At 40.2% G+C, this 11,679-nt stretch overlaps 1 long non-coding RNA gene across 1 annotated transcript; it reads left to right on the top strand.

Annotated features, from left to right (window-relative positions):
- The first annotated feature begins 7,440 nt into the window (after window positions 1-7,440).
- On the top strand, window positions 7,441-10,489 carry LOC141634439 (uncharacterized). Its single transcript, XR_012539158.1, has 4 exons — window positions 7,441-7,579; window positions 7,679-7,746; window positions 8,653-8,738; window positions 10,219-10,489. It is a non-coding gene; the product is annotated as an uncharacterized LOC141634439 (long non-coding RNA).
- The last annotated feature ends 1,190 nt before the right edge of the window (window positions 10,490-11,679 follow it).

Here is an 11,679-nt window from a genome sequence, read left to right as displayed (position 1 = left end):
CCCCGTCCCTATCATCTGACCCTCAACGGATACTTTGTCCCCGAGGGAGAGTCTGAGCTCTACCATAGATTTCCGGAGCCGATCTATGACTCTGTGGCCAAGGCAAGATACCCGGGTGTGGAAGTCTTCCAGGACTGCTATTTCATCCCCGACAACACCGAAACTGCATCAACTGAGTCTAAGCCGTCGTCATACCTCAATGGACAAGCTGTCACTCTCCTCTTTGGAGAAGATAACATCAAGCACCTTGACTATGAAGACATTATCAACATCGCCCTGAAGGACAACCAATTTGACCCAACCGCCTTGATCTCCGACACTGACCCGAAGAAAGCTACACAAGGTTGGAGGAAGACCGTCAAGTGGACCGATCGCCGAGGCCGCATTCTCAAGATCACAACTGGAGAAGGCCCTATGTTCAAAGAGGGAAGCGGAGAAGAATCTGAATCTGAGTCTGAGTCGGAGTCAGTCTGTCATAGCTCCTAACACTCCTGATGTTCCAGTCAAGGTCTCTTTCCCACTATTTTATCACAATGTCGTGGCTGATTCAGAGGCTGAGTCTACTAGGGTCATCCCCACTCCCATGAAAGGTGACAACCTGGAGCCTATTCCAGGGGCCACCTCCTCTGCTGTGTCGCCTATGACCGACCACGAGATGTCTGTCCTCTCCGAACTTTTCGCTCGTGTCAACTTAATGAACGCTAAGTTTGCTTATGACTCGTCTTAATTTAACTGGAATGCAATTCTGAATGACTATGAGGAATTTGACTTGAGTGACTACCCACCTCACCTAGGCAAAGAACTTGACAAATGGGAAGCCAGAACCCCCATCATTGAGGAGACCGAACCTATTAACGTAGGAACCGACAACACACCTCAAGAACTTAGGATATGGACAACCCTAGACCCCTCGGAAATACAACAGTTCATTGACCTCCTCCACGAATACAAGGACGTATTCGCCTGGTCCTACAGAGATATGCCTGAGATTGACAGGGAAATTGCAGAGCACCGGATACCCATTAAGCCCGGAGCTAAACCCGTGAAGCAGAAGCTACGCCGGATGCGTCCTGAATGGGCCCTGAAAATCAAGGAAGAAGTAGACAAACAATTCAAGGCCGGTCTCATCAAAGTGTCTGAATACTCTGATTGGGTGGCCAACATTGTTCCTGTACCGAAGAAAGATGGGAGAATTCGGGTTTGCGTCGACTTCAGGGATCTGAACAAGGCGAGTCCAAAGGACGACTTCCTTTTGCCACATGTTGACATTCTGGTAGACAACACTGTCGAACATGCTCTCCTATAATTCATGGACGGGTATGCTGGGTACAACCAGATTAAAATGGCTGAGGAAGACATGCACAAGACTGCATTCACTACATAGTGGGGTACATATTGCTACACGGTCATGCCCTTCGGCCTCATCAACGCCGGGGCTACCTATCAAAGAACCGCTACCACTCTCCTACATGATATGATGCACAAGGAGGTAGAGGTGTATGTCGATGACATGATTGTCAAGTCAAGAGAGCGGGACGGCCACATCAACGCCCTTCGAAAATTCTTCGCTCGCCTGCGGAAATATAACATGAGACTAAATCCTCAGAAGTGTGCATTCGGGGTCACCTCCGGAAAACTCTTGGGACATGTCGTCAGCAAATGACGCATTGAGATTGATCCAACCAAAATCAAAGCCCTTCAGCAAATGCCTCGGCCTAGGAACGAGAAGGAGATTCGGGGATTTCTCGGTCAGGTCAATACATCATCCGCTTCATTGCCAAGCTCACCATGATTTGTGAACCAATATTCAAGAAACTTCGCACCTCCGATCACACCGATGGGGATGACGACTGTCAAAAGGCCTTCGACAGGATAAAGGAAATCCTGTCCAAACCTCCTGTCCTCATGCCACCTCAACCGGGGATCCCTTTTATCCCTATACTTGACTGTCACAGACACAGCCATGGGAGCTATGCTAGCACAAACAGTCGACGGCGAAGAACGAGCCATCTACTACATCAGCAAAAAGTTCATTGAGTACGAGACAAGGTACACCCAGCTGGAAAAGATATGCCTTGCCCTAGTATGGTCAACCAAGAAGCTGCGGCATTACATGCTCAGCTAGACGGTCCACATCTACTCCAATATGGACCCGGTCAAATATATCTTCGAAATACCCGTACTAGGGAAGGCTGTCTAGGTGGACACTCTTGCTGTCCGAGTTCGATCTCAAGTTTGTACCCCTCAAGGTTATTAAAGGAAGAGCAGTTGGCGATTTCCTGGCAGAGAATCCCGTCAACGAGGATCCAATGACCGACACATGGTCACTTCCTGACGAAGACATCCTTTGTGCCGATTCCGATGCATGGGACCTATACTTCGATGGTGCATCTAATCTGAGAGGCTTCGGGGTAGGAATCCTCCTAATATCACTAGAGGGAGAACATGTTCCGATCTCGGTCAAGCTAGACTTCGTCGTCACCAACAATGCCGCTGAATATGAAGCGTGCCTCATCGGCCTGCAAGCAGCCATCACACATGGCATCAAAAGACTAAGGGTCCTCGGCGATTCCTCGCTCATCATCAATCAGGTGTCCGGATCATGGAAAATCCGGTATGACTTAGCTCCCTACCGAGCAAAAATCAATCAAGAGGCCGAGTTCTTCGACCAAGTCGACTACTTCCACTTGCCACGAGAGTAAAATCAATTTGCTAATGCCCTAGCGAAACTTGCCGCGCTCGTCAACATACCTGACGACATGACATCGATGCCCCTATGTGTCGAGAGAAGGAGCGAGCCAGCTCACATTTGTGCCATCAACAATGACGGGGGAAGCTATGATGAACCTTGGTACCAAGCCATCCTCAACTACAAAACCAAAAACGAATTCCCTACCAACTCTGACCCAAGAGGACAAAGAGCCATCCGTTTACTTGCATCACAATTCGTGATAAACCAAAATCAACTATACAAAAGAACACCCCAAGGGATTCTCCTCTTTTTCATTGACCATCACTAAGCCAAAAAAGTCATGGGAGAGGTCCACGACGGAGAATGTGGCCCTCACATGAGCGCAATGATGCTTACCCGAAAAATCATGCGGCTAGGTTACTACTGGACCACCATGGAGGCCAATTGCCGTAACTTTGTCAAACATTGCCACAATTGCCAAATATTCACCAACATACAACACATACCACCATCCCTTTTATACACCATGACGTCGCCCTAGCCTTTCTCAACCTGGGGCATCGACATCATCGGGAAAGTTAACCCGGTGGGCATCACGGGGCATTGCTTCGTCCTCGTCGCCATCGACTACTTCACCAAATGGGTAGAAGCGTAGTAATATGCAGTCCTGACCGCCAAACAAGTGGCCAAGTTCATCCAAAACAACATCATCTGCCGATATGGGGTACCCCATGAAATCATCAGTGATCAAGGCTCTCACTTCCGGGCGGAAACTGAAGCTTTGCTGGACAAATACAAAATCAAACGACATCGATCATCCTCCTACCGTCCCCAAACTAACGGAGAGATGGAGGCAGCTAACAAAACTCTCATCACCATTATCAAGAAAATTCAAGACAACTACCGCGATTGGCCGAGCAAACTCCCATTCGCACTCTGGGGATACCGAACCTCCATTCTAACAACGACAGGCGCCACGCCCTTCTACCTAGCATAAGGTATGGAGGCGGTTCAACCGGTAGAGTTAGAGGTCCCATCTCTGCGCATCCTACTGGAGAGTCAAGTCCCTGAGGCGGAATGGACCCGCCGAAGGTACGAGCAACTCACTCTTCTAGACGAATGACGACTCAACGCCTTGCACAACGTCCAGCTATACCAACGACGTATACAACGGGCATTCAACAAGAGGGTCAAACCCAGGAACATCCAGGAGGGCGACTTGGTCCTCAAGTCAGTTCGAGCACCGCTACCTGATACTGTCGTTTCGTACCAAAGATAAATACCTAAGTTACTACTAACAGAAGTCAGCGGTAAGTAGGGTCGATCTCCACAGGGAGGCTAAGTTGCTATTTATCTGTTTAATTCGGTCTGTCAGGGTGTCACAGAAATGGGGGTTTTGATTGTATTGACTAAAACTATTAAGAGGTTAAGGAAGGAGAGGTAAAAATAGAAGGATTTAACAATAAAGAGAAGGGAATATGCTAGGAATCGGTCCACCGTGGCAGCTATATTATCGGAAATACTAAGGCGATTAGACTATTGATAAGAAGAGCTATGGTCGTCACCTTTCGGTCCTTAAACCGCCCTAGAGCAGAAATAGCTTAACTTTCGCCCTCACTACAATACCCTATTGTAACTAAGCAAGCCTTCCCTTCCAATCTTTCGATCCAGGTCGGGGTTAACTAGATTTATTGGTCTCCTGCATGCATTCATTCGACCGGATAACAATTAAATTGCCTAATACAATTCTTATCGCAAGGCTAATCTACTCAAGTCAATTAAAACATGCTACCACGGCTTCCCTAATCCTAACATACTACGGGATTAGCTAGACATAAATAAGGGGGAAACGAGAAATAAAGGAAGAACAATAAACATAAATAATAATTAAAGAGGAAAAGAAAGAGAAAGAATTAATACTGAATTATTGATCCGGAAATAAGAACAAAGTAACAGTAGCAGTATATTCGAACCAGAGAGAAAGGGAACGAAGTAAAAGTGTGTGAGAGAGTTTATAATGACATACTGACTTCCTATTTATAAGAAAATAGGATTAGCTAAACCTAATGACGGAATTAAACCTAAAAAGCCCAGCCCGTAGCAAAATCCACTCGATCGAGTGGAATAAAACCACTCGATCGAGCAAACCCAGCCAGAAACCGCTCGATCGACCAACTAAATCACTCGATCGAGTAAAGGCATATAAGGAACTGGTCGATCGAATGAATAAACTACTCGATCGACTGATTATTTAATCCTAAACCACTCGATCGACTAGTTAAGCACTCGATCGAGTGGATCTTGACTTCAGCAGCTCATAATTCACGTTAGTTTGACCTTGACTTGTCCTTTTAGCTCCAGAAACAGCTTCACGCATCCCAAGACAGCTATAATTCCCGCTCCAAATCTACTCTTCCTCCAAATGCATGCAAAACGGACGGCAAATGGCTTGATTTCACTACTTTTGGTTCCATTCCTGCAAATAAGACAAAATACACCAAAGTAGCATATTCGGGGCATTTCGTAGCATAAAACCACGATAACAGCATAAAGATACGCGCATAAATTAGGCTAAAAAGACTATATAAAATGCACGCATCAAATCTCCCCAAACCAAATCTTTACTCGTCCTCGAGTAAACTAAAATGCAACTAATGGAACGGAAAAATATAACTCAAAGCTAGCTACAAATGCCCACTTAAGCCGATTTAATGCAAGCAAACTAACACTTATAGCAGACAGTCAAATGCAACCGAGTTATAAGATGTTTATAATAAAGCTGAACCGTCGACCTTGCAAGACTTTTAATAATGGACTCTCACGGGTCACTCTTCTCTCATGAAGCAAAGGGTGAACATATATATGTAAGAGAGAAAGAAAAATAGTCGCTCACCTAAACTACGACCCACATAAACATGCATGCAACTAATATGATAGACAATTCTAGCTACCGTACACACATTCCAACCAAACAAGGTCCTCATCACAAATAGGGTTTACAAAAATATGGTAAAGTGAGGCAATGGGTAAGAAACGGCAAAACATTTATGGGAATGTGGAGGTATAGGTGATCAAGCTAGTACCTAAACAAAACCATATATCAACATCCATTTCCAACTCAATTATGAATTAAGCACATGCCCTTCATTTGGCATGAAATCTCACCAAACCAAACTGAAAACACTCCTCAAATGATATAGATAAAGCATAGGAGTGAAACCGACTAACAAACAACATCTCTTTTTTTTTCTTCTTTCTTTCTTTTTCACGTTTTTTCAGCTCTTTTTTTCTTTTTCACGTTTTTTCAGCTCTTTTTTTTTTTTTTTTTTTCTATTTTGCTCCTTTTCTTCATAAATACCAACTCCAAAACAATATATATAAGCCAAACTTGATACAATAGACAATATACCGCAGAACAATCTAAACTAGCTTGACAAGGCAGGCTAAATTTGGAATGTAGTTAAGGGTCAACATGCAAATTTGGCTAATGTGGAGTTTATGGGTAAAAATGAAAGAAAAGGGAAATTGTAAGCACCTCCCTGCATGTGACACCAACCACTAACCCGAATGTATGAAGGCAAAGAGCAATTGAATTTCATATACGTGCAAATTAATGAACATGCTATGCAAGGAGTAACTACTCACAATCCTACATGAAACTGGTCATAAATGACACCAGTTTATAAGGCTCTAATCCTTAGAAATTATAAGTAGGTTGCCAAAATTTTCAGGTCAAGTCTATTCGTTCAGCTAAATTAAACATTAACTCGTAGATATGCAATAAGACAAAGCTAAAAGATAACAGTTCAATGCAAGGCTTAAGCAAAAAGACAAACGCAGTGCAATTTCATCATTGAAATCTACCGTTTCGACTCAACCTATATGCTAAAATGAACGTGCAAATTTTTTGAATTTTTAACAATTTTCTGATTTTTATTGAATTTTTTGAATTTTAACGAAAATAAACAACAATGCAAACATAAATTAAATGTGATAACTGAAATGCAATAAAGACAAGATGCAGACACAGATATGGATGCATAACCTCCCCAAACCAAACCGTACAATACCCCCATTGTAACACCCCGTATTTTATTAAGTTGAATAAAGTTCTTTTAATTGCTATTTTGAATTTAATTACATCATTTAACGATTTATATATATATGCTTAGCTAATTAATTAATTTAATCATAATTCGATACGTTAATTTTAATAATCATTAATAAGTTTATTGAAAGTTAGTTCAAGTTTATTGAAGTTAGTTCAAGTTTGTTTATTTAATAATTTCCGTTTCTTTACGAGTCCTTATGAAAGTTGTTTTAAGTGAACCCGAGATGGATTTTGGGAACAAAACCGTCTAATTAGCTATTTTGAGCTTATTTCACTAAATTAGCAATTTTTATTAATATCCGTTAGTTTCGTAAAAATCGCTAATAATTCCGATTCAAGCTGATATCGTATTATTTCCGTTAACTAGCTGAGTTTATTTTATTTTCTCTCATTAAATTTATTTATTATTAATTCCGTTTTATTACTGAAACTTTTACTAAAAACCGATTTTTATTAACTCGAAACGGTTTTAATAACTATCGAAGTTTCTTAACGACGAAGAAACGTACGTATAATACATAGCGAAAGCAAGCTCGTCACTCATTCTTTAATTATTATTATTATTATTTTTTTTGTTGTTGTGGACCGTGTAAATGCACACAGACATACTCCCTCTTTTCTTCTTTTCCTTCATTTCGAATAAACAACAGCAGTAAGAACAACATAGCACCGTCACCATTTCCGATCATTCAAACCTCAGATCCCGCCTCCATTCTCAACCAAATTCGATAATTTTTGTACCTTTAGCTTCCTCGTCCTTTCCTCGTACTTTTAAGGTAAGAAAGTCTTCTTTTTGTAGTGGTTTCGTCTTTCGCCGTCTTATAAAAGTGTCGTCTTTTAGCTTCTTTATTCCGTTTTCTTGCCCTTTTATGAAGGATTCGAAGACCCGGGGTGAGGCTCGTGCCTTGTGGACCATTTATTCGAAGAATAAGGGGCGTTTAAGGTAACACGATTCTACCGATCCTAATATTATTACTATTATTTGGGGTCGTATGATTATGTGCCAATTGAGATGCTTTTATGTACTTTTGTGATTTATTTATATGGTTAATTGTTTATTTATACCAAGAAATTGTTGTACTATTATCACGATTTATATATAGTAGGTATATAATGTCAATTTTGTTGATTATGAGGGTTGAGAGGAATTGGGCAATATGTGTGAATGTCGAACGCTTTGGCACTTCGTTTGTTGGTAGATGATGCAGATGAGATGCTTTCTTTATTGGTTTGTTTAATATGTGAGTACTTGAGGAAGGTGAGTTTGTAAGGTGCGTAAGTGCTGGGATGTGGAATGACTTTAATTAATTTTAGGACTTGTGCTATACAATAGAATTGTTTACGTTCGGATGTTTTATTCATTGTGATTTGATGATATAATATATGGACTAATATTGGTTATTGGGTAAATTTGAAAGAATAGTATTGTGTTTAATTTGTCGATTTCTTTGACCTTGACTCGTGGGTAAGAAGCTTAAAGTTTTACTCTAAGTGTTGAGCATGGTTCATTATTGAACTTTTGACAATATCAATATTGAAATTGAGATGGAAATCTGGTTATTATGGAGTATTATTTTATAGGACGGAGTAATGAGAGAGATGGGGTAGAGAGTTGAGATTGAATTAATTTTTGGGACGAGAGTGACTTTTATAAGGTTGGCCTGTTGTAGCCTAGCAGCAGCTGGCCGTGGCCTAGGCAGTGGCCTGGCTAAGTCGCGAGTTTGGGCCGTATCTATAAATTGTTTTGACGCTAGTTTGGTTTATTTAAAATATAATTAAATTAATTTCCGTCTCATATTTTATATAACGATAATTCGTTAATATCGTCCTTTCACATAATTATTTTTAGGTGACTCATACGTGGTTGAAGATGAAGAGTAATTTTGGGTTTTAGAAGCTTTCTCAAGTTTTTACTTGTCTCTTTGCTAGCGTAAGGTAACTATTCCGAGTTACTCGACGAATTAATGTCACATTAGTAGTTAATGTGTGCCTGTTGTTTGATAAGTGTTTAGGTGAATGAATAATGTTAGTAGTAAAGATAATAAGGATGGTAAAATTGTGCTCATATTAATAGTTATCACATGTTAGGATAGTTTACAAAATGAAATTGTAATTAATAGGCTCAAATGAATTTTATAGCTATAATTGTAATGTTTTGTTGATTGTGCTTGAAAACTCGAGCCTTAGTCCCTTTGACTGATGCGATGTCGATTAATTGAGTGATTGGTCACCGCAATTTGACCTGCACTGTCGCAGTGGGGTTGCGGGTAAAAATTCGGTTGAATGAATTAGATAATCGGCCTTTTTCTTGTTTTAGGCCATTTATTATATCTCTATTTCACATGTGTAATTAGTTGAATTTAAATAGCTTCTTATTTTGTAGTAATGGCCCTAGTTTTCCCTAAAGCCTTTTATATTGTTATAATTGCTAGGATTGGAAATTAGTATTGAATTCTTATTGAGGAACTGTTGGGATTGTATCTTTGTAAATAGACATTTATATAGCTTTCACATGATAGAATGTTAGAATTTATGTTGGTAAGTAGGACTTTTTGCCCTCTTAAGGTTAAGTGGGTGTCTTACTTGACTTATGTGGTGAATTTTGGGTGGTGTGGGCTAAAATATTCAAGCTGGGACTAGCTGTGACTAGGTCCTAGGTGAGTATTTCGGTCTTCATCATAGATAGGTCTTTATAGTCTCTGACGAGTATATGTTCACTGCTTGATAGCCTTTGTGTTCCTGACTAGTGGATGTTTATCCAAGTTGGGGCATGACCTCGGTACTAATTTTGATAGTATGGGGTCGACTTAAGTACTAGCCGACCCTTCGGTGGTGTCCTTAGGGTACTCACTTCACTTTGTTTTAAAAAGTTGTGAGTCTTGGGTGCGGTGGTGTGTATCCGCATGTCTAGGTCTCAAGCAGATTTTAGGCTAGGGTTGTGTTGTCTCTTGGCCATGTTTTCTTAATAGTAACCGGGAGCCAAGATACTGGGTTCGATTACCTTCCCTACCTCGTGGTATAGACTTGAGTTACAAAGTGACTATTGACGGGACTAAGAACTTATGCCTGTCTTTGATATATTGCCCTTTCTTGTATGGTGATTCTATGAATCATAGAAGGTGAGATGCAAGGCGGCTATGGTTGATAGAGTTTGGATTCCTGGATGTTATGTGATTCACATGATAGTGTAGTATGAGTCGGTCTAGTTTTCACATGCTAGGACTATGTGTTGTTATATTGTTGTTCACATGATAAGCACGATTGTCTAGCATCTATATGCTAAGGCATTGTGTGATTCGTATTCATATTCTTATGTTTACATGTTATATTAATTATGACATTTCGTGGCTGGGAGAACTCGGAGTTACTCCCCACTGACCGTGGCTTTCGTATTTGTATAAAATGCGAATGACAGGTAGGTGATGCATATATGGGGTACATGGACGAGCTAGCGAGCAAAGTAACCTTGGGACCTAGACTGGTTTTATTTCATTGTGACCTTAAACCCTTTTTATGTCACATACATTTTAGGGACATATGTCTCCCTTTTCTATTTTGGGTTTGTATCATTACATTTTCTTATCGTTAGCTATGGCATGTAAAGTAGTTCGTTAGCATTGCAGGTTTTGGCACCCGCCTCTTGGGAATGTTGGAAATGTTGTGATTGGTTTAGAAAATTTTTGAAATTACAGGTTTTGGCTAGTTGAACCAATTACAAACATATCCTACCGCTTTTTCTCAGAGAATTACGTGTTTACTTTTCCGCAATAAATGAGGGTGTCACGGTTGGTATCAGAGCATATTTGCTCCCGACGCACGTTTGTGCACCCCACTATAAATAACTTGACCTTAAAATAATAAACTTGAGAGACGGGTAAGATGGGTAGATTTAGGATCTTATGTTGTAGTCTCTTTGTGTTTGCTCTTTGTTAGGTACTAACATGTTTGTTGATTGTCATTTAATAATTGTTGCGTTCTTAGATCAATGACCGTGAACTTATTTATAGTTAATGGAGTTATTGCCCTTATTAAAAAAAAAAGAAATTTGAACTAAAGGTTTTGAAAATATTTTAATGTTTTTCACTGGTTTTAACGTCAATTAGTGTTAAAGCTTGTTATTGGAGACGTCTGATAATTAGTGTTATCATTTGTTGGTGTAAAAATGTATTTTTATGTCTTTGAATTGGAATATTGATGTTCTTGAGTGATCGCCAAGAGTATCTCCGTTCCATTGAAAGGACACTTATATTTTACGAAGATCAAGATTTAGTGCCTATTCTTTGAGGATTGAAGATTTGTTCAACCTTTGAAGAATGCTTCTACTTCCTTGAAGACGTTTCTCGTTCTTTTTGTATCTCGCCTTATTCTTAATCTCTTGGTGCTTATCCTCCTTTTAAACTCCCTTCTGTTTTACTTTAAAAGCTACGCTTGTACTCCTAACTTGTCCTTTGTTCTTTGCTTATCCTCCCTTAACGCCATTAGATAATACTCTTTCTTTTGAGGAATGTTGACCTTGGTTGGAAAATTCGACTTTTGAGGAGATTGTTTGTGTCTGACCCTTAACCCTGGTTTTGAGAGGATGTGATGTTAGAAAGACTTAGGTAAGGTGATGAGACATACTTAGTGATTCTTATACCTAGTTCCTTGACAAAGTGAGTATAATTGATTGGTAGATTCTTTGTGTTAGGAATGAGTTGCCTAGGTGATTAAAGTTATAGAACTTGGCTTTGTTGTTTATGTTTGGGATACTAGTGCTTAGTACTTGACCTAAGGTGGATAAAATTGAATGGTGAAATTGAGGATATAGGATCGACTAAGTCAAGTTTGGGATTAACTTTGGTAGTTGCCTTGGATATGAGGGTTTAATGTTTGTGTC

This window comes from Silene latifolia, chromosome Y, assembly GCF_048544455.1.
Source record: "Silene latifolia isolate original U9 population chromosome Y, ASM4854445v1, whole genome shotgun sequence".
Taxonomy (NCBI): Eukaryota; Viridiplantae; Streptophyta; class Magnoliopsida; order Caryophyllales; family Caryophyllaceae; genus Silene; species Silene latifolia.
The sequence above is the reverse complement of the archived record's forward strand: the minus strand, read 5'-3'. Positions and strand labels throughout refer to the sequence as shown.